The sequence below is a fragment of the Cetorhinus maximus genome, chromosome 4, assembly GCF_964194155.1.
Source record: "Cetorhinus maximus chromosome 4, sCetMax3.hap1.1, whole genome shotgun sequence".
Classification (NCBI taxonomy): Eukaryota; Metazoa; Chordata; class Chondrichthyes; order Lamniformes; family Cetorhinidae; genus Cetorhinus; species Cetorhinus maximus.
In genome coordinates, this window is record NC_135882.1 from 123,020,716 (window position 1) to 123,044,725 (window position 24,010).

Consider the following 24,010-nt stretch of genomic DNA (forward strand, 5'->3'; position numbering starts at 1 on the left):
TTTAAGGAAAATTATAGCAAAGATGATTGTGGAGGAGTTAACCAAATTCTTTACAAGGTACGGATTACCAAAAGAAATAGAGTCAGATCAGGGATTGAAGTTCATGTCACAGCTGTTTAAAGAAGTAATGAACAGCCTAGGAATAAAGCAATTTAGGTTGTAACCTTATCACCCTGAATCAGAAGATGCCTTAGAAAGGTGGCATCAGACTTGAAAGACTATGATTAAAGCAAAAAATCAAGACTATCCACATGATTGGGATCTCACTCTGATTCAGGAGAAATTAGTGAATCAGATTCCTGAACCAAATCTTCTGGATTATGTGACAGAATTAAGAGAGAGATTAAGCAGAGCGTGTGAATTAACTAGAAAACATTTAAAGATATCTCAACAAGTGATGAAGGCAAAGGTAGACAAAAAGGCAAAGGCTTGCAGCTTTGTGGCTGGGGAAAAAGTTGTTAGTATTGTTGCCAGTGTCAGGTGAAACGTTGAAGGCAAGGTTCAGTGGACCTTACCAGACTGAAAAGAGACTGACTGAAGTAAACTACATAATAAGTATCCCAGATAGAAGGAAGAGGCAGCAAGTTGCCATGTAAATACACTCAAAAAATACTTCAACAGAGAGAATAGACAGGAGGTGGTAATGGTAGTTGTAAGTCGATTTTATCAGAAATTCGTGCTAAACTTCAGCAGTGTAGCTACTCCGCTGACTGAATTATTAAAAAAAGGACAGAAAATTCCAATGGGCATAAAAGTGTCAGAACACATTTATCAGCATGAAATCTGTACTAACAACTTTACCTGTTCTGTTAGCAACTGATTTTACAAAGCAGTTTAAGTTGGTTATTGATGCCAGTGATATCAGTATTGGTGCCATGTTGCTGCAAGAAGGTGAATTAGGGTTTGAGGAGCTGGTAGGATATTTCTCACGGAAATTGAATGTACACCAGAAGAAATATTTAACCACAGAGAAAGAGACCTTGGATGGAATCGTCCTAGATTTGAATTAAGTGCAGCAATGGGCAGGGAAAACAACATTTTGCCTGCCAGCTGCAATGGCGGCTTCTCACGCCATATCGTCCCAAACCTACCACATTAATTATGCATTCCTGGGAAACATGCAATTTCGATGATGGGCTCTCATTCGCCTGCCATGCCATCAATTTGCTGCTTCATCACGCCAGGCACCATATCAAACTCAGTTCTGCCGAGGGGTCGTGAGGACTCAAAACGTCAACTGATTTCTTCTCCACCGATGCTGCCAGACCTGCTGAGTTTTTCCAGGTAATTCTGTTTTTGTTTTACCATATTTGAAGTACAGCCGCATGCAAACCTCTCACTGTTTCCAGCCCAGGACTGCTGCACAGAAGACATGGCCATGAAAGGCAAAAAGACTGCAGCCCCCAGGTTTAATGACGCATCCCTGAAGCGCCTTTTGGCAGCTGTGGAGGCCCGTCATGATGCTCTCTACCCAGACAGACAGCAACATCAGCAATCTGGATTGGGAGGTGGTGGCAGCGGTGGTCAGCACCAACGACCTGCAAAAGAGGACAGATGCCCAGTGCCACAAGTGGATGAATGATCTCCTCTGTTCCGCCAGCATAAGTCACTCTTCTCATCACTCTCAACTCTCACACTCACAAACCCATCACACATCCACAGGGCCCTCACTCACTGCCAGTTAAAGGAACATCATCATTCACTCTCTCAAACACATCTTCATTGTCCTCAACCTATCCATGGGGCCACTCACTGCCCCATCAGGCATACTTATCATCTGGCCTGGCAGGCATCCTACTTACACTTTCTCCACTTATATTCATGCAGGCCAAGCGGGCACATGACAAGAGGGAGAGATCGCAGACTGGTGGAGGAATGCCTGAAATCAAGGTTCTCACGGAGTTTGAAAGCAGAGCCATCCAGCTGGCCGAAGTGGATCTGGACCATTCCTGTGCTAACAATGAGTTCAGCAGTGCTCTACCAAGTGAGGAACCAGCAGTGCAACATCTATCAGACAACCACGCTATAGGTGATGTGTCCTGTTTCACAGGCCACTGCCATGCACTAATTATTTCTCTTTCCTTTCGCAGGGACATCTGCCAAACAGCCGACAGAGTCCACAACCCAGTGCCTCCAATGAAGCCCCCAAGAAACCTCTGAAGAGGAATCTGAAGGCACACTCCATGAGTCCTGTCACAGCGCTCACCCATACCCTCCACCAGTGCAGAGATACACATCAGTGAGACCTAGCTTTACAGTAGCCTCGGGATCACAATTTGTGAGCACCTTGCACTTTCTGATCCACAGCAGGTGGTGGCAGAGATTCCCAGGTCCCCAGCACTCAGAGGACTGCTGGAGGCCAGGAATCTGCTGAGTCTGAGTCAGATAACGAGCTTCTGGACTCGGTCATGCCTCAGTTGCTGGAGCTGCAAAGGCAAGGTCGGGAACATCAGGAAGGGATGTCCGCTGCACTCCTTAGGTTGCAAGGCACAATGGCGGAGTGCATCCACTTTCAGGCTGAGGTGATAGCACTGGCATGTCAATGCACCGAGGTCAACACTGGTAGGATGGCGGCTGCCATTGAGGCCTTGGCCCATGTCATGAAGCTATTAATGTATATGATATTATTGGAAAATAGTTTTCTTTTAAAATAGAGGTTTAGCCTGTGGGTGTGTCTTAACTTGCTTAAAGCTAACTAATCTGGGTGCTTTGATGTGATTTGAGATGTAAGAGAGGTGGAATACATTTGCATTTTTTGAATGGAGCATTCAAGAGGTGGGGTGAAATCTGGCACCTAGCTAGCAGAGACCAAGCAATATGTTTATATTACTAATAAAATAGGTACTATGAAAGGGGTTTTATTGTTAGAAGAGGTGAAGTTTAAAGAGGCTGGTGAGACAATGAGAATTTACATTCAATGAGATGTGCTGGATTTAACCAATAGCAGTTTTCGTGTGTGCAGTGCAGAGACAATGTACGATCAAAGTAACTGTAAGCTTAAAACTGTCACTACAGGAACCAAAGTGAGGAACCTCCTTTTGAATTGATACGGTGAAAATGCTTTACCTGGTGTCTGATTAAGTCCAAGGGTGCTGTGGTCTTAATTGAGATTAGTTTGGGAATTTGTTAAAACTTCTGATAGTAGCAATTTGTAGCATGTATATATATTTAACTTGTGTAAATTAATAAAATGTTCATTTAGTTTAATATAAAACCTCTCAAGAACTGGTGGCCTGACTCCTTTGTGCAGCCTTCAGACCAAAGTGATGGTCTGGCCTCACACTCACTGGACATATTAGTGATGCTTGTCGATGGTGCTTGTCATTGCTGCCAGAATGTCGTGGGCAGGTGTCACCGAGTTCCATCATTCTCTGTGTGCTCTTAGCACCTTGAAAGCAGGGCTGAACCCCACCTCTCAGCATCTGTGACCAGTGATGCTGTATTCCTGAAGGGCTCAGGTGCTGAAGGCGGACAAAGGGTCAAGTGCTTTTAAAGTTTCATGGCTGTGTCTCCATATGACCCTAATCGGACTGCAAGCGAGCTGCCTTCAGCCAGACAGTAGTCAGGCATTCATAGGCGATATGAAGATCTATGGAGTATCCTCACTGCATGTCATCATCATCCTCCTGCAATCGAGTGACTATTAGGTTCTCCACTGCGTCTCCATGACAGGAGCATTATCAAAGGGGGTATGTATGCTGCTATTAAGCCTAGCTGGAGTCAACCATTCATAGCTGCAATGTCTCCTCACAAATCTGGACATTACTTTTACAGAGTAGGTTGGTAGGTAGAGCTCATGAGCTTTATGCTTCACTTTCAGAAGAGGTATCAGTGGATTATGATTCAGTAAAAAAAGACTATTCTGAGTGCATATGAATTAGTCCCTGAGGCATACAAGCAGAAATTTTGGAATGTAACATAACAGCCTGGGCAGACATATGTTGAGTTTGAAAGGCTAAAGCAAAGTAATTTTGACCATTGGATAAGTGAATTAAAAGGCAGAGACAACGTGTGAAGCTCTTAGGGAAATAATTCTCTTGGAAGAATTTAAAGATTCACTTCCTCTTGTAGTTAGAACCCATGTTGAAGAATAGAAGGTTAAAACAGCGAGACAACAGCAGAGATGGCTGAGTATTATGAACTGGTCCATAAATCTAAACCCTTTTTCCATCATCCTTATAAACCTCAGGAGGATAGAAGACAGGAAAGTAAAAGAAAGGCAAGTAGTCAGAAAAGTGAAGGGACAGTTGGGAGTTCTCAGAAAATTTCTCCTCAGACCAAAAGGGAAGGTGCTGAGGGTGGAAGTGACATTCGAAAGCCTAAGTGTTTTCATTGTATGACATGGAACATGTTAGGGGAGATTGCTGGAGATTAAATGGTAGACCTATTGCAGTAGTAGGAACGCCTAAGGAAGGGTTGTGCCAGAAAAAGAAATGGTTGTTAAAACTGTAGCAGTAGTACAAGTGAAATGTGTTCCCTCAGAACATACACGAAAGGGGGATATGGTTCAGGATAATACAGAGATTTCTTCTTTGATTACTAGTGAAGGAAGTCAAGCTAACAAAGGGTCTGAATGTTTTGTGTCAAATGGAGAAGTGTTCCCTTACTCCTCCAACAAAGTAAGTAAACAGATTAAAACTTTGAGAAATACTGGGGTAGAACAATCATTGATGGTGGCTGATGATGCAATTTGTGTTCGGATAGTTTTATGAAAGGGAAAGTGTTAATAATTGATATTAATGGAATTTATGAACCTGTTTCTTTGTGTAAAGTTAACTCACAAAGTGCTTTGTAAATGGAATTGTTACAGTGGGAATTATTCCTAGATCACCTATTGAAGGGGTGGATTTTATTCTGGGTAATGACTTGGCTACTGTAGACAGTAATGTGGCAATGACTATATTGCAGCAGGCAGTTGATAATGTTGATCTTAAAGTTCAGGAAACTACTGTGGCAAAAAAATGAAACACTAATTGGTGATAACAAGCAATTGAAGGAAAACCTGACTAATGTAGGAAACCAACGTTCATATGTGAAAGAAGCTTGCTAATGAAAGAAGAGAATTGATGAGAACAACTGAAAACAAGTCACAGAAAGTAGAACGCTTGACTGAGATCTTGAACTGTCTAACTGATAAACTTGTACAAGAAAACTTAAAGGTAAAGCTTCAGTTAAAACTTGATAAACTTCAAACATCAATAGTTACGAAATATCAGGGAAAATGCCTTGAACAAGAAAAGGAATTGTTGGTAACTCAGAATAATTGGTTGTATGCAGAATTAATAGCCAAAACTAATGAACTGTTAGAACCTCATCAAGAAAAGAGCAATGAGATTCTCAAACTTCGAAGTAAACCGGACGAAATGGAAGAGATGTGTGATATGAAGTGTCACAAGTTGTTCCTATGAATAAAAACTCTTTTCTGAATTGTGGTCCAGTTGAGCAAAGAACTGACCCAAGTAAAATTACTGCTATATTAACCTCGGTAATGGACAATATGAAAACAACTTAAGTGCATGCAGAATTGGAAATCAAGAATTGCCAACAAAAAGAACTGAGATCACAAAACGGTCTGAAAAAGTCAATGACCAGAGACACTGATTTACAAGTGCTTGTTGGTGCTAATATACAAAATACAGCAGTTGGAATCCAGGGAAGTGGACAGTTTGCAAAAGACCATGCAAAACCTGTAAAGGAGTGGAATGATATAGTTCGCTGACTATGTAAAAGAATTGAAGGATTGGAACGGACTATGAAACTCCACAGGGAGAATATAATTGACACTGCTCAAAAGAAAGTGGAAAAGATCTGTTCAAAATGGGATCTGGAGAAACAACAATATCATAAAAAGTTTAAAGATCAAACCAAGCAGAAGTATGAACATAAAAAGCATCTCAATAACATCCTTGAAATGGAGAAAAGAGATTTTGACCAGAGAAGAAATGAGATGTTAATGTACAAAAGTGCTATTTTGACTTTGTTAAATCAAAATGAGAATTTGCCACATTTGGGTTCAGGAAAAGAGCTTGAGGATGGAATTACACCTATAGTGAATGAAAAAGACAATTGGACTGTAGACTCAAATGAAACATTTTTGCTGAGTTAAAAGGAAGAAAAAGAAACATAAAAGTTGAGTTACGATAATACGATGATGTACAAATCCTGCTAATCTTGTTACATTTATTGACTTTGTTTAAGTGCGTTTTTGTAATTGTATGATATAACATGTCTAATCATGAAACTAATTGGAAAGTTCATTTGTATAATAGATAATAAGCTAGAGATTTATGATGTTAAGTTTGTGTGAGTAGGATGTAAGGCAATTGTAAAGAAACCTCACTATGTGAAGCTTTCTTTCTTGCAAAGGGAGGGGGGGTGAAATGTCAGGAAATAGAGATAGTTTAAGTATGTTATATTTGTATTAGTGGGTGTTAGGAATTAGTTTTAGCTTTAATGTTTAAGTTTGATGTGTATTTCTTTATCTGTGTGTTAAGAAAGGTCAAATGGAGTTTTAGTTTCACTTTAAAAGGCTGCTAGCATTTCTAATGAGCTGTTTAGGGCCCCTATAAAGTAAAAGTAAATACACAAGAATAGGAGGAACAGTGCCATTGCCTAGCAACAGGAGGCCAGTTAGGCAGGTTCCTCCCACAGACACATACACAGAAGAAGAAAGACAGTAGTTTTGATTTGGAAGCTATGGAGTTCAACTAGTTTTTGAAAGTTGCTGCCAGGAGAGACTGGAGCAAAGGGGGCAGATAGAATTCCCAAGCTAAGAAAAACGCCAAAAGTCCAGGGGAGTGGAAGAGGGGAAAGTCCAAAGAAGATCTTCTAGTTAAAGGAAGGACAGAAACCTGGGAAAAGATCCTGCTAAGTGAAGTTAAGAGTGAAGGGCAGAGACAAAGGCTCCAAGCTTCAGATTTAATGTGAGAACAGCTTGCAAGAGGCAAGAAGATTCAAAGAAACAACTGAAGGTCTGTAATTCTTTGCTATAGGCATGTGAAGCAGTGGTGTACTGTTGACACTGAGTTGGTGAGAGACAGTGCCTGGAAGACAGCTTGAATGCATGTGGTGGCCCAAGGAAGAGGAACATTAGGAGAGCTTTCAACCCTGAAGGTGAACCCTTGTGGAAGGCATCTCAGAGAAAGTGCTGGTTTATGAGAAGGTTCCATGGCGAGGTCCTGGAGACTGAGATTGGAATCCCTTGTGTGAAGGACGGAATTCAGTGAGACTGGTTGGCTCACAGCATGGCAAATGTCTAGGGGGAGTTGAGGAGAGATCCATAGGATCTGTTTGAGGTGGAATCTTTCACTTGGTTTCAGAGTGTGGTGTGTCCGACCATAGGGTGCCATAGGTTTACATGGACTATGTACTTACTGTGAACATTAGAGTATAAGATAGCTTTTGTAACTTGTGTTATCCTTACAAATCTGTAGACATCTATAAAGGTATAGTTGTGGACAAAGGAGTATTGTAATATAGTTCATCTTTTCTTGTTGAATAAATGTTTTATTCTTTAGTTAAAAGTTAACCAGCTGACTCCTATGCCTCTGTTCAGGAGCTACTCTTCACATATCTAGACAAACAAAATATAAGTTAGGATCTATCAAACTGAGTTCCACTCTGGGATCGGGCTTGTCCAGGGTAACCTCAGTTTGGATCATAACACTCCACCAAGGTGCAAGTTGCAGCATGAGCCTCGTTATACCTTCGCTCTGATGCAGTCTGAGGCCGCCGGACGGGTATCATCAGCCACGTCAAAGAACAAAGAACAAAGAAAAGTACAGCACAGGAACAGGCCCTTCTGCCCTTCAAGCCTGCACCGATCATATTGCCCATCAACTAAAACATTTTGCACTTCCGGGGTCCGTATCCTTCTATTCCCATCCTATTCATGTATTTGTCAAGCTGCCTCTTAAACACCACTATTGTACCTGCTTCCACCATCTCCTCTGGCAGCGAATTCCAGACACTCACTACCCTCTGCGTAAAAAACTTGCCCCGCACATCTCCTCTATAGTTTTCTCCTCTCACCTTAAATCTATGTCCCCTAGTAATTGACTATTCCACCCTGGGAAAAAGCTTCTGACTATCTACTCTGTCCATGCCACTCATAATTTTGTAAACTTCTATGAAGTCGCCCCTCAATCTCCGTCGCTCTACTGAGAACAATCGAGTTTCTCCAAACTCTCCTCATAGCTAATAACCTCCAGACCAGGCAGCATCCTGGTAAACCTCTTCTGCACCCTCTCCAATGCCTCCAAATCCTTCTGGTAATGTGGTGACCAGAATTGCACACAATATTCCAAGTGTGGCCTAACCAAGGTTCTATACAGCTGCAGCATGACTTCCCAGCTTTTATACTCAATACCCCTGCCAATGAAGGCAAGCATGCCATATGCCTTCCTGACTACCTTATCCACCTGCGTTGCCACTTTCAGTGACCTGTGGACCTGTACACCCAGATCCCTCTGCCCGTCAATGCACTTAAGGGTTCTGCCATTTACTGTATAATTCCTGCCTGTATTAGACCTTCCAAAATGCATTACCTCGCATTTGTCCAATTAAACTCCATCTGCCATTTCTCCGCCCAAGTCTCCAACCGATCTATATCCCGTTGTATCCTTTGGCAATCTTCTTCACTATCTGCAACTCCTCCAACCTTAGTGTCATCTGCAAACTTACTAATTAGCCCAGTTACATTTTCCTCCAAATCATTTATGTACACTACAAACAGCAAAGGTCCCAGCACTGATCCCTGCGGAACTCCACTAGTCACAGCTCTCCATTCAGAAAAGCACCCTTCCACTGCTACCCTTTGTCTTCTATGACCAAGCCAATTCTGTATCCATCTTGCCAGCTCACCTCTGATCCCATGTGATTTTACCTTCTGTACCAGTCTGCCATGAGGGACCTTGTCAAAGGCCTTACTGAAATCCATGTATATAACATCCACTGCCCTTCCATCGTCGATTATCTTTGTCACTTCCTCGAAAAACTCGATCAAGTTAGTGAGACACGACCTCCCCTTCACAAAACCATGCTGCCTCTCACTAATATGCCCGTTTGCTTCCAAATGGTAGTAAATCCTGTCACGAAGAATCTTCTCCAATAATTTCCCTACCACTGACGTAAGGCTCACAGGCCTGTAATTTCCTGGATTATCCCTGCTACCCTTCTTAAACAATGGAACAACATTGGCCATTCTCCAGTCCTCTGGGACCTCACCCGTAGTCAGTGAGGATACAAAGATTTCTGTCAAGGCCCCAGCAATCTCCTCCCTTGCCTCCCTTAGTACTCTGGGGTAGATCCCATCTGGCCCTGGGGACTTATCCACCTTAATATTCTTCAAGACGCCTAACACCTCCTCTTTTTTGATCTCAACATGATCCAGGCTATCTACACACTCTTCCCTAGACAAATCGACCGCTAAGTCCTCTTTGGTGAATACTGATGAGAAGTATTCATTTAGTATCCCATTTTTTCTGGCTCCACACACACCTCTGTCCCTGAGTGGGCCTACCCTTTCCCTGGCTACCCTCTTGCGTTTTACATATGTATAAAAGGCCTTGGGATTTTCCTTAATCCTGGTTGCCAGTGACTTTTCATGAACCCTTTTAGCCCTCCTGACTCCTTGCTTAAGTTTCTTCCTTCTTTCTTTGTATTCTCCTCGGGCTTCAACTGTTCCCAGCCTTCTAGCCCTTACGAATGCTTCCCTTTTCTTTTTGACTAATCTCACAATATCCTTCGTTATCCAAGGATCCTGAAACTTGCCATGCTTATCCCTCATCCTAGCAGGAACATGTCGGTCCTGAATTCTTATCAACTGACGTTTGAAAGCCCCCTACATGTCAGTTGTTGATTTGACCTCCAACATCCGCCTCCAGTCTAGATTCCTCAGTTCCTGCCTAATATTGCTATAATTAGCCTTCCCCCAATTAAGCACCTTAACCTGAGGACTCCTGTTATCCTTATCCACCAGTACCTTGAAACTTACTGAATTATGGTCACTTTTCCCAAAATGCTCTCCTACTGAAACTTCGACCACCTGGCTGGGTTCATTCCCTAATACCAGGTCCAGTATTGCCCCTTCCCTAGTTGGACTATCTACATATTGTCTCAGGAAGCTGGATGCACCTTACAAATTCTGCACCATCCAAACCCCTAGCACTAAGTGATTCCCAGTCAATATAGGGAAAGTTAAAATCACCCACCACAACAACCCTATTGCTTTTACATCTTTCCAAAATCTGCCTACATAACTGTTCCTCAATCTCCCGCCGGCAATTGGGAGGCCTGTAGTAAACCCCCAACATTGTGACTGCACCCCTCCTATTCCGGAGCTCTACCCATATTGCCTTGCTGCATGAGCCCACAGAGGTATCCTCCTGTACGTCCTCTACTGGAAGCCCTTGTCTGCAAGGAGCCATCCTCAGCAGCCTCTGTGGACCCTGGAAGACATCATGGATCTGTGACCGACTGAGAATGTAGGAGTCGTAGACAGTCCCTGGAAACCATGTGCAGACCTGCAGGATGCGTTTGTGGTGGCCGCACACCATCTGCACATTCAGCGAGTGGAAGCCCTTGCGGATGACATAGTTGACCACTTGTTGCGATGGAGATCTGAGCGCCACTTGAGTGCAATCGATCACACCCGGCACCTGTTGGAAACCTGAGATCTGGGAAAATCCAATTGCACTTGCATCCTGGCTCTCCTGGTCCTGGGCAAAATGCACAAATTTGTGTGTCCTCGCAAAGATGGCAGCCAGGACCTCATGGACGCATTTGTGGGTGCAGGCTTGTCATATCCCACAGAGGTCACCTGTGGAGCCCTGAAAGGAACCACTGGCACAAAAACTGAGCGCTGTAGACACTTTCATGGCCACCGGCAGTGGATGCCCTCCATGCCCCTGTAGCAACAAATCCTGCAGTGGCTATCAGATGTGACTGACTAGTTCCTTAGACATGCATAGCCTTTGGCAACACTGGCTCTCGGTCATCTGCAGGAATGAAAGCCGGAGTCTATAGACCCTGAGTCTAGCTAGGGGCCAACCAGCGACAGCTCGCTGTGGTTCTTCAGCAGCGTGTGCGGGAGTCCCACAGCAGCCCCTTTTTCCTGAGGGTGCTGCTCCTCCCTCTGCGCAGCCTGGCGTCTCCGTCACTCTTCTCTGTCGTCTTCACTCTCTGTATGCCACGAGGCATACAGCTAGTTCAACAGGCTTCAAGCTCTTGATGTACTCCTCCTGCACAAAGAAAGAGAAAGACACGTGGTGTGGTAAAGTGGAGTGCTATGTACCTTTAAGACATAGTAGTTAGTTGACCATGTGACGGTATTGACCGATCGCTACAAAGCGCAGGCTTCTTCGGTAACTGTAAGTCTAGAGCTGGAGGTGATTGAAGAAGCACACATGTTGTTGGTGCTCTGTTCTTAGTTCCAATAAACCACCAGTGTTTGTTCAGTTAATCGGGTCTCTCTGCCTATATTGTTTCAAGCACCAACTAAAATGTTAATTTCAAGGGCGCAGCTAGAGCTCGCCGGACAAAGCGAACCTGATAACCAAAAACATAAAACATGGGTTAGCATGGGTGTACTAAGAACCTCTCCTGGTTAAGTCTGAAGACCCCTTAATGCATCCTGGAGAGTGCTGGCCACCACTGGCCAGAGTTTAGTGTGCTGCATGGCTGCCCAAAACCCCAACCACCTCCGCCTCGCTGCACCAGACTGTTTGGTGACAGCTTTGCCCGTTGGACTGCATGCTGTGCTTGCAGCTCAGGTGCAGGCATTCTCCTAACCCATACTGCAAAGCTGCACTGTTAGCTTGAATCATGGGGAGGCTGGTTCAAACTGGTATGATGACACTGCAAGGGGTTGTGTGCACGTCCGGCAGTGACTGCTTCACGGCCAGCTTTAGGAAGCAGATTGTACAACGTGCCCAGTCATCCAACCATTCTGCAGTCCACTAAAACATTCATTAGTTTGCAGTCTGTGCCCGAGGGGTGAAAAGCTCTGGAGCACCTGGTGCACTTTCATGCTTCTGCACTGCTTGAGTGGGCAGATAAGCTACAGACCTGACTCCACACATGTCAACGTGGCTGCATCTGAACTGACTCAGTTGCAGAGGAATAGTCACTTTATACAAGGTTTTCTTAATGCGTGGCTGCTTCCCTCCCCCACCACCTCGCACATGATTGTGCACTACCTTCAACCACAGGGCAGCCCTTGCCCACACCCCCACTGCGCCCCCCACCACCCCGCCCCATTGCGCCACAACCTCAGGGCAGCCCTTTCCCCACCCCCCCTCAATGTATCTCAATCTCAGGGCAGCCTTTGTGCTTCCTCCCCTTGCTGTCCAACAGGCAACCCAACCAAGCACTGCTCAACGTTACTGTGCACTCACCTCCAAGTTCCCCGCAAACTGCACACCTTATATATATGCTCTTGTGAAACAAATCGGAGTGATGGGCAGACGATCCAGTGAGCTGGTCTTACAATGACATGCAGATGTATTTCAGTGAGGTTCCCGACAACTGATAACAGGAAACGCAGCCCACCAACAGGCTGACAGGATGATCGCAAACTGGTTTCAAGACGTCATGAAACCAATTTCTGGCCTTCTTGCCGTACTGTCCGTTCATACCACCAAGCAGACCCAACACCAGCGAGCACAGAAAATTCCGCCCCTTAAGTTTGGTATTGGCTTTGCAGCATTTTGAAGTGTATGCTGCAAACAATTCTTCAGAGACTGTTATATATACTGACCACAATCCTTTGAAGTTTCTGGACAAGTTACGGGACAGAAATACAAGACCGATGCATTGTTTTGAGACTGTTTTGATGGAGTTTATTATTGCAACCATTCAATCTACAAATTGTGTGTGTGGCTGGACGAGAAAATTTTATTGCAGGTGCTTTGTCAAAAGTTTAAAATTCAAAAGAACTTGGATATTGGCAAATGGAAAATGGACTGGAATGAATTCTATTTTTACAAAAGGCTGGTGTATATATATGCATGCACACTATAGTGTAATAGTTTTGTTTGTATAGTTAAATATAGTAAGGAATAAGAAATGGGTTGAAAAATGAAACCATCTCTTTGGAATTATGATGGTTCATTTTTTGTTAAGGAGGCAGATGTGAGAGTGAATGTTTTTTTAAAATATTTTGAGGAATACCATGTTATTCTGTAAAGGCTAGGCATGTGTTTATGTGAGATTTAATTAAGCTGGGCAAGAGTTTGAGAAAAGTCAGGCTGTCTGGGTGTTTTGGATACAAGATAAGGTTAAAGGTGTTAGGTTTGAGGCACAAGTAAATAGGTTAGATCTAATATTTGCATTTTTAGATAAGTTGGGAGATTGTTGAATTTCAAAGGAGAGTCAGAGGTGACAGGAAAAACGTTTGCATCTTACATGAGTCTAAAAGGTAAATAGTAGTGGGGATATATTTTTTATTGACCCAAAAGCAAAGACAATATGGAAACATGAAAGATCTTATATTTTGAAAAGTTTGAGCATCAAAGGGGTGTGAGAACAACGAGATTGAGATGAAAGGGGAAAAATGTATATTAGAGTTACGTGGATATCTGGTTTTTAGCTATTGAGCTGGATAGCTGTCAAGCCATTAAGCTGAAGCTGTTGAAAAGTCTTGGGCTGCAGCAAGCTATCCTCAGGTAGCAAGCTTGAGGATTAGGAGTATTTTAGAAACCAGTAAAAAGTGACAAAGAGTTGATTAAAATGGGAAAAAAAGCAAGGGAAACATGAACTATATATATATAAAACTAGCCAAGAATACAAAAATGGTTTATCAGTGTTTCCAATTTTAAAAAGGGGAGGAGAGTAGCAAAAGTAACTGATAATCCCATAGAGGCAGAGACGAGAGAAATTATCATGGAGAATGAAGAAATTGAAGAAATGCTGAACAATTATTTTATGTCTGTCTTCACAATAGAAGAGTGGGAGCACAGAATAGAGACAATGAGGACCAAGTGTGACAAGAAACAAGTGCTATCTTGGGAATCTGTTGCAAGTGGGATATCTCTGTTAAGTTTTCTTCAAACTATAATTTAGATTGACAGTCATATTCTGACTAAGAAGTTTAAAACTTCAATGTAGTTAAATAGCCTAGTTTAACAAAAGCTGCCTAGCGTTAACAAGAAGTTGATGTAGCAGTTACAACTTGGGTGTGAGTCACCAAACCTCCATAAAAGCAGGCAGGTTTTGCGACCCACAGAGTGTGAGCACAGCGCAGAGATGACAAGGACTGAGTGCTAACTTGGAAACTGGGTGGAGGTGGGAACTCAGGGCATAGGATGTAAGAGGTATTGCATTTTATACTTTTTTTTCAAGCCTCCAGTAACTGGTGAGTGATCAAAGGTATTAACTGGTGAACAAGTAGGTGATTGGGTGGTGAGTTTTAAGATTTAATCTCTCTAAATGGGGACAGTAGTTTAAACTGGTACTGGGGAGATAGAAGTACTGCATTAAATTTATAGCTTAACTAGGTAAACTACTTAACATATAATGAAAGGTCATGGACAAACTAACCAGAGGAGGAGGCTCCACAATTATCCCCATCCTCAATGATGGGCAAGCCCAGCATATTAGTGCAAAAGACAAGGTTGAAGCATTTACAACCATCTTCAGCCAGAAGTGCCAAGTGGATGATCCACCTCAGTCGCCTCCTGAACTCCTTAGCATTACAGATGCCAATCCTCAGCCAATTCAATTTACTCCACATGATATCAAGAAACAGCTGAAGGCACTGGATACAGAAAAAGGCTATGCCTTGACCACATTCCTGCAGTCGTACTGAAGATGTGTACTCTAGATCTAGCCACAGTCCTAGGCAAGCTATTCCTGTACAACTACAACATTTACCTAACATCATGGCAAATTGCCCAGGGACATTCTGTCCAAAAAAATAGGACAAAGGCAACTGGACTAATCACCACCCCATCAGTCTACTCTCGATCATCAACAAAATGATAGAAGGGGTGATCGACAGTGCTATCAAGTGGGACTTACACAGCAACCTGTTCACTGACACTCCATTTGGGTTCCACCAGGGCCACTTGGCTCCTTACCTCATTACAGTTTGGTCCAAATGTAACATGGGATTTAAGTACACAGACTGCATGGAGGTTAATAAACAAGGTTCCTTTATTCCACAGGCATCAAAATTGTATAAACTCTCAAGGGAAAGTGTAACTTCAAGAAACAGAGAATATTCACTGCCGTTGCTCCAGATCTCAGAGCAGCTCCTCCAACGCAGTGACTCGCCAGGCTTGATCTGCTGCACCAGCTCCTGCCTCCATTCCAGCCCTCTTTCTCTCTCTTCATGAGGGCTCTCAGACTCAGGGGTGCTGTCAGTCAATCTGGCTAGGTCTGCTATTCCCCTTCCTGGCTCTAGCCACCCTATTCATGTCCTTGGCTCCTGCCACACGCCACTCACAAATCCTCAACTTGTCCTTGCTGCTTTCTCCCTCACCTCATAGCACCTGTCTCTGCCCCTCAGCTTGCCAAAGACACTGCTCCCTGCAGGGAGGGGTCAACAGGGGCTGACCAGTTCCCTGCTGGTGCTCTCCCCCATTATTGCCACATTCTGCTGGAGGCTTCACTACACAAACATGGACAAAAGAGCTGAACTCAGGAGGTGAGGTGAGAGTGACTGCCCTTGGCATCAAGACAGTATTTGGCTGAGTATGGTATCAAGGAGCCCCAGAAAAACTGGAGTCAATGGTAATCAGGGAGATAACACTCCAATGGTTGGAGTCATCCCTGGCACAAAGGAAGATGGTTGTGATTGTTGGAGGCCAATCATCTCAGTCCCAGGTCATCACTGCATGAGCTCCTCAGCGTGGTGTCCTCGGCCCAACCATCTTCAGCTGCTTCACCAATGACCATCCCTCCATCATAAGGTCAGAATGGGAGTGTTTGTTGATGATGGCAGAGTGTTCAGAACCATTCATGACTCCTCAGATGCTGAAGTAGTCTGTGTCCATATGCAGCAAGGCCTGGGCAATATTCTGGCTTGGGCTGATAAGTATCAAGTAACATTCCTACCACACAAGTGCCAGGCAATGACAATCTACAACATGAGAAAATCTAACTCTCTCTCATGATATTCAATGACATTCCCCACTATCAACATCCTGGGGGGTTACCATTGAGCAGAAACTAAAATGGACCAGTCAGACAATTACTGTGGCTACAAAAGCAGGTCAGAGGCTGTGAATTCTGTGGTGAATAATTCACCTCCTGGCTCCCCAAAACCTGTCTACCATCTACAAGGCACAAGTCAGGAGTGTGATGGATTATTCTCCAATTGCCTGGATGAATGAGGCTCCAACAACACTCAAGAAGCTCAACACCATCCAGGAAAAAGCAGTCACTTTATTGGCACCCTATCCACAACATTAAACATTCACTCCCTCCACCACTGATGCACATTGGCAGCAGTGTGTACCATCTACAAGATGCACTGCAGCAACATGTCAAGCCTCCTTCTACAGCACCTTCCAAACCCATGACCTCAAGCACCTAGAAGGACAAGGGAAGCAGATGCATGAGTACCTGGAAACATCGCCACCTGCAAGCTCGCCTCCAACCCACACACCATCCTGACTTGGAACTATATTGCTGTTCCTTCATCTGTGGCTGGGTCAAAATCCTGCAACTCCCTTCCTCACAGGGTGTATCTACATGACATGGGCTATAGCGGTTCTATACTACCTTCTCAAGGGCAAATAGGGATGGACAACAAATTCTGGCTAAGCCAATGATGCCCACATCTCATGAAAGAATAAATAAAAAATACCTATAGATAACAGTTGAGTGATCCAAAACCTATTTAGTTAAATAAAACAAGACAGGGCAGATAATGTCTTGCAGCTATAGCATGTGAGGGCTGGTGGACAGCAGCGTGACCCATGGCGACCATATCTGACGTGTGTCCGCAGGTTGAGGAACATTGGCTCAGAGTTGATGAGCTGGAGTCCTAGCTTCAGACATTGTGATGCATCAGGGAAGGGGAAAGTTATGATTTGGTCCATGATCAGGAACAGGAGGGCTTGACCGTAAGTGAGGCAGGTATGGGGACCAAAAGGTAACAATGGAAGAGGCTTGACTCCTGCAATTGTCCAACAGGTCTGAGGTTCTTGGCACTCGTGTGGACAAGAGCAGGGACTGCAGGGTGGATGAGCAAACTGACATGGCTCTGTGGTGCATGGAGCTATTCAAGTGGGGAGAGTAAAAAGGAATGTAGCTGTAGTATGGGACAGTATAGTTAGAGTGATAGATACTGTTCTCTGCAGCCAAAAGCATTAGTCCCAAAGGATGTATAGCCTGCCCAGTTCCAGGGTTAAGGACATCGCCTCCATGTTGGAACTTGGGAGTGGGAGGGGAGGGATCCCATTGTCATGGTACACTTGGATACCAGAGACACAGGTAGAGTGAAGAAAGGTTCTGCTGAGGGAGTATGAGCAGCGAGGAGCTAAATTAAAAAGCAGAACCACAAAGGTAATATTGTCTGGGATAGCAAATTGACATAAGGTAAATAAGATCAAAGAGTTGAATGCATGGCTCAAAGGTTGGTGTGGGAGAAATAGGTTTCGATTCATGGGGCAGCAATAGTACTCGGGAAAGAGAGAGCTGCACTGTTGGAATGGACTTCACCTGGGATCTGTATCCGGGCAAGTCATGTAATTAGGGCTGTAGAGAGGGCTTTAAGCCAGATAGTGGGGAGAAGGGTTCACATTAAGGGAGATTTTGAAAATTAAAGAGAAAGGACAAGGCAATAGAGCAGGATAATAATACGATAATGGTAATCAGAGTTTGACAGGAAGGGAATAAGCATGTAAACATAAAAGTGCACCAACAAATATGGTCAGAGTAGGAAAAACAGCTTAAAAACAGCAGAGGAGGTTGTGGTGAGGGGAGATTTAGAAATCCAATGATAAAAGTTGAGGCAATAGAAAACTACATCAATTTGATACCCTAAAGCGCAGTCCAGACAATGGCATTAATGGCCAAGAGATTGCATTGGTAGGAACAGCAATGTGTAGAAATGTAGTTTTAAGAAATTCTATAGTCAGGGGGACATTTCTAAGGCAAAAGGCATCTATTCAAAAGGATTAGGGACCAAGGTCCTTGTGAGGAGGTTCACTCCTCCCATCATACAAAAGTAGAAAAGAGGAATAAGGTTAATAAAATAGAATACTAGGAATGCTAGAGAAGGGACTAGTTCCATATTAAATATAATTCCATATTCCAGGACTGTCACTGACCTCATCTCCTCTGGAGATCTTCCCTCCACAGCTTCCAACTTCAGTCTCCCAACCTCGGACGGCCTGCTTCTACCTCCTACCCAAAATCCACAAACAGGACTGTCCCGCCAGACCGATCGTGTCAGCCTGTTCCTGCCCCATGGAACTCATTTCTTGCTATCTTATCTCCCATAGTTCCATATTAGATAGGAGCAGACTAAGTGGAAATAGTGGGCAGGACATTTAGGTCGGCGGGCGTGCGAAATCGGCGAGCCCGGGAGCGACCAGGAAATGAATCGCCGACCACGATTGGCCCCCAACCGCGATTTCACGCTGGCCGACCAATTAACAGCCAGCCAGCACGAAACATGTGCTGAAAGGCTTAGCGCTGCCGGGGTGGAGGCAGGAGGAGGGCAGACACTGACATGGGCGTAGGCGTGGGGAATCATGGAATGTTAGCTCCTTGAAGACAGAGAGTTGCCTCAGGAAGCTGAAGAATTTAAAAGCAATCAGTAAAGATTTTAAAATCCAGAAAAAAATGTCCACGCATCAAAATCAGTCACATGAACATATAGATGATGAAAATTCTGTCCATTTTTATTTTTTTTTAATTTAATAACAGAAACCTCATCCCAACCTTGATTGAGCTTTCATCAAAAATGCAAGGTCCGCCTGGCAGATTCGCCCATCCGCCAATCATAAGGTTGGACGGACCACGAAAAATCAGAGTCAGTTGGAACTTTAATGGGCTTAATTGCCCTCTTAATTGTCGGAAGGCGCGCATCTGACTTTCAGCATGCTGCTGCTGACCAAAATATCGTGCGAGCGCGGGATGACATCGGCACGCTCACCCGACGTTATCACGTGGATAAAAACAAAAAGCTAAAAGCTACTGCGGATGCTGGAAATCCAAAACAAAAACAGAATTCCAAAACAACCCGACGTTATCACGTGCTATTTCACACTCAAGCGGGTCGGGCATGTGCCTGCACGCCAAGCTAAAAATTCTGCCCAGTAAATTATTAGGTTGGTTCAGAGTATGGGAGAAAGTGACAAAGACTAAAGTAGGGTTACTGTGCATGTATGCAAATGTGCAGAGTATGCTAAATAAGATTGGTGAGTTAGAGGTTTGGATTGCCATGTAGAAATATGATATTGTGGCTATAACAGAAACATGGCTCAAAGAAGGGCACAACTGAATATTAAATATTCCTGGGCACGAGATATTCAGGAAAGACAGGAAAGGAATAAAAGGGGAGGGGTGGCAGTATTGATTGAGGAGAACATTGGAAAGAGGGGATGTCCCAAAGAGGTCAAGGGCAGAATTTATTTAGCTAGAGCTGAGAAACAAAAAAGTGCAATTACATTGCTCAGTGTATTCTATAAGCCACTAACTAACAGGAAAGATGTAGAGGAGCAGCTGTTGGATAGGCTGTCTGCACTTAAAGTTGATAAGGCAACAGGACCGATGAGATGCATGTAAGGATACCAAGGGAAGTGAGAGTGGAAATTGTGAAGGTACTGGCCATAATTTTCCAATCTTCCTTAGGCTCAGGGGTGGTGCCAGGGGATTAGAGAATTGGAAATGTTACACCCTTGTTCAAAAAAGGGTACAAAGATAAGCCCAGCAATTACATACCAGTGAATTTAACTTAGTGTTGGAGAAGCTTCTAGAAATGATAACGTGGGACAAAATTAATTGTCACTTGGGCAAATGCGGGTTGATTAAGGGAAGCCAGTGTGGGTTTGTTAAGGGAATACCATGGTTAACTAACTTGCTGGAGTTTTTTGATGACGTAACAGAGAAGGTTCATGAGGGTAATGCTGTTGATATGTTGTACATGGACTTCCAAAGGTGTTTGATAAAGTGCTGCACAACACACTTATGGGCAAAGTTATGGCTCATGTAATAGAAGTCATAGTAGTAACATGCATATGAAATTGGCTGAATGACAGGAAACATAAAGTAGTGGCTAATGGATGTTTTTCAGACTGTAGGAAGGTTTGTAGTGGAACTCCCTGGGGGTTGAGGTTGGGACCCATGCTCCTCCTGATATATATTAATTTCCTAGACCTTGGTACAAAACTTGGAAGCATTGTGAACTGCGAGGATAGTGTAGAATGTCAAAACAACACAAACAGATTGGTGGATGGGCAGACAACTGGCAGATAAAATGTAATGCAGAGAGGTGTGAAGTGATTCATTTAATAGGAAGAACGTGGAGAAAAAATATAAAGGGCACAATTCTAAAAGGGATGCATGAGCAGAGGGACCTGGAAGTATATGAGCATAAGTCATTGAAGGTGTCAGGACAGGTTGAGAGAGTAATTAATAATAAAACCTAGGATATTGTATGATTTAAGAGGGGCACAGAGTACAAGAACAAAGGAGGTCATGTTAAACTTGTATAAAACACTGGTTCGGCCTCAGCTCAAGCATTGCATCCAGTTCCAGGTTGCACACTTTAGGAAAAATGTGAAGGCATTAGAAAGGGCACAGAAAAGATTCACAAGAATGGTTGCTGGGATGAGGAACTTCAGTTATGAAGACAGATTGGAGAAGGTGGGGTTGTTTTCCTTGGAGAAGTGAAAGTTGAGAGAGGTATTCAAAATCATGAAAGGGCTGAACAGAGTAAATACGGAGAAACTGTTCCCATTGGTGGAAGTATCAAGAATGAGAGGGCACAGATTTAAGGGAATTGGCAAAAGAAACAATGGTGACACGAAGGAAAGCTTTTTTAAGGAGCGAATGATTAGGATCTGGAAAGCGCTGCCTGAGAGAGTGGTGGAGGCAGTTTCAACCAAGGCATTCAAGAGGGAATTGGATTGTATCTAAAAAGGAAGAATGTGCAGGGCTACGTGGAGAAGGTAGGGAGTGGCACTAGGTATGCTGCCTCTATAGAGAACCAGCACAGACATGACAAGCCAAATGGCTTCTGTGATTCAGTAAGGGTGGAGATTAGGAATAACAAGGGTCAGGAACCATTGATGCATGTAGTTTATAGGCCCCTAACAGTAGTAATGCCATTGAACAGAGCATTAAACAAGAAAATATTGGAGCCTGGAACAAAGGAAATGTAATAGTTATGGGGGACTTTAATCTTTGTATGGACTAGATCAATCAAATTGGCAGTGTTGATTTGGAAGACGAATTTGTAGAATACTTTTGTGACAGTTTCCTGAAACAATATATTGTGGAACCAACTAAGGATAAAGCTATTTTAGATCCAGTATTCTACAGATGAGCTAGGGTTAATTATTAATGGCATAGTAAAAGATTCACTGGGAAACAGTGATCATAATACAATTGAATTCCACATTAAGTGTGAAAATGACATACTCCAATCACAAACAAGAATCTTAAACAAAAACAAATATTGGTATGTGGGGAGAGATGGCTAAGGTTAATTGTGTGAATAGACTAAAAGGTCTAACAATAAATAAATAGTGGGAGACATTGGAAGAAACAATTCAAAATGTTCAACAGAGATAAATTCCATTGAAAAAAAAAAGCTCAGCAAGAAAGATCCTTCTGTGACTTATTAAGGAGGCTAACGATAGTATTAGATTAAAGAATGAAGCTTGCAATATTGTAAAGTAGTAAGTCTGAGGATTGGCAATGTAGTAGAAACCAGCACAAGGCTTTAAAAAAGTTAATAAAAGGGAAAAAATAGGATATGAGATCAAACTAGCCAGGAATATAAAAACAGATTCTAAGAGCTTTTACAAGTATATAAAAAAGGAAGACCATAGCTAATAAATGGTGGTCCCTAGGAAGCAGAGGCAGAAGGAATCATGGGGAATGAGGAAATGACAGAGGGATTGAACGAATATTTTGTGCCTGTTTTCATAGTAGAGGACTCAAGTTACATACCAGAAATGAAGAGTAAACTAGCAGCAAATAAGAGTGAGGAATTTAAGGTAATTAATATCAGCAGACAAAAAGTACTGGAGAAATTCAAGAGACTAAAATCCAAAACCTCAGACCCCCTAGCTGCAGAGATTGTGGATGCATTGGCTATGATTTTTCAAATGCCCTAGATTCCACAGTGGTACCAGCAGATTGGAAGTAACAAATATATCATTATTTAAGAAAGGAAGGAGAGAGGAAATAGGGAACTATAGACCAGTTAGCCTGACATTAGTCATTGGAAAAGTGCTGGAATCTATTATTAAGGAAGTCTTAACAATACACTTACAAAATCATAGTATGATCAGACGAAGTCAACATGGTTTTACGAAAGAGACACCCTGTTTGACAAATTCATTGAATTTTTTTAAGCTGTAACTAATACAGTAGATAAAGAGGACCCAGTAGATGTAATATACTTCCATTTCCAATTGACATTCGATAAAGTGCCAAAAAATTGTTTAATCACAAGATAAGGCCTCATGGAGTTGGAGGTGATATATTAGGATGGATAGGGGATTAGTTAATGGAGAGGAAGCAGAGAGTGGAGATAAATGGGGCATTTTCAAGTTGACAGGCTCTGGCTAGTAAAGTGCTGCAAGTGCTGCAAGTGGGGGCCTCAGCTATTTATGATGGATTTAATGACCTAGATGAAGAGTCAGTGACTTAGATGAATCTAAATTTGCTGATGTTAGATAAAAAAGCTAGGTGGGAATGCAAGCTGTAAGGACACAAAGAGGGGCTGCAAAAAGATGTAGGGGTGTAACTTCTGAGCTCCAGGGCACCCATCCCAACACCACCCCCCACAACCTAGAAGTTCCTAGGCAGGGTTTGTACAGCAATTGCCCAGGGGGTGCAAACTTTGAGAAGATTTGGAAGGTAGAAAAGTAGAAGCAAAATGGCAACATGACTCTGATTGCCACTCCACAGAGGTTCAAGCCCCTAGACAGGTTAAGGGAGTGGGCAACAAGATGGCAGATGGAGTATGGAATGTGGGGAAGTGAGAGATTATTCACTTTGGTCATAAGAATAGAAAAGCAAAATACTTTTTAAAAGGCATAAAATTTGGAAATGTTGATATTCCGAGAGACATGGGTGGACCATTCAAGGAACACAAAAATGTTAGCATGCAGGTACAACAAATGATTAGGAAAGCAAATAGCATTTTGGCCTTTACTGCAAGGGGATTGGAGTATAAGAATAAGTCTTAATATAATCGTACAGGGCTTTGGTAAGACCACACCCAGAATACTGTGTGCAACTTGTGTCTTCATATTTAAGGAAGAACATATGAACTAGGAGCAGGAGTAGGCCACTCGGCCCCTCTAGCCTGCTCCACCATTCAACAAGACCCTGGCTGGTCTGAATATAACCTCAACCCCACATCCCTACCTCCCCACCAGATAACCTTTTACCCCCCTTATTAATCAAGAATCTATCTAGCTCTGCCTTAAAAATAATCAAAGATTCTGTTTCCACCGCCTTTTGAAAAAGAGTTCCAAAGACTCAACCTCAGAAAAAATTTCTCCTCATCTCTGTCTTAAATGAGCAACACCTTATTTTTAAACAGTGACCCGTAGTTCTAGATTCTCCCACAAGAGGGAACATCCTCTCCACATCAACCCTGTCAAAGACCCCCCCAGGATTTTAAAGGTTTCTATTAAGTCGCCTCTTACTCTTCTAAATTCCAGGGGATACAAGTCTAACCTGTCCAGCCTTTCCTCATAAGACAACCAACCCATTCCTGGTATTAGTTTAGTAAACTTTCTCTCAAGTGCTTCTAATGCATTTACATCTTTCTTTAAATAAGGAGACCTATACTGTACACAATATTCCAGATGTG

At 43.2% G+C, this 24,010-nt stretch overlaps 1 protein-coding gene across 1 annotated transcript in view; it reads right to left on the bottom strand.

Moving 5' to 3' along the window:
- Nucleotides 1-24,010, bottom strand: part of gra (granulito) — a 220,301-nt gene that overhangs the window by 132,996 nt on the left and 63,295 nt on the right. The gene's annotated exons all lie outside the window — the stretch shown is intronic.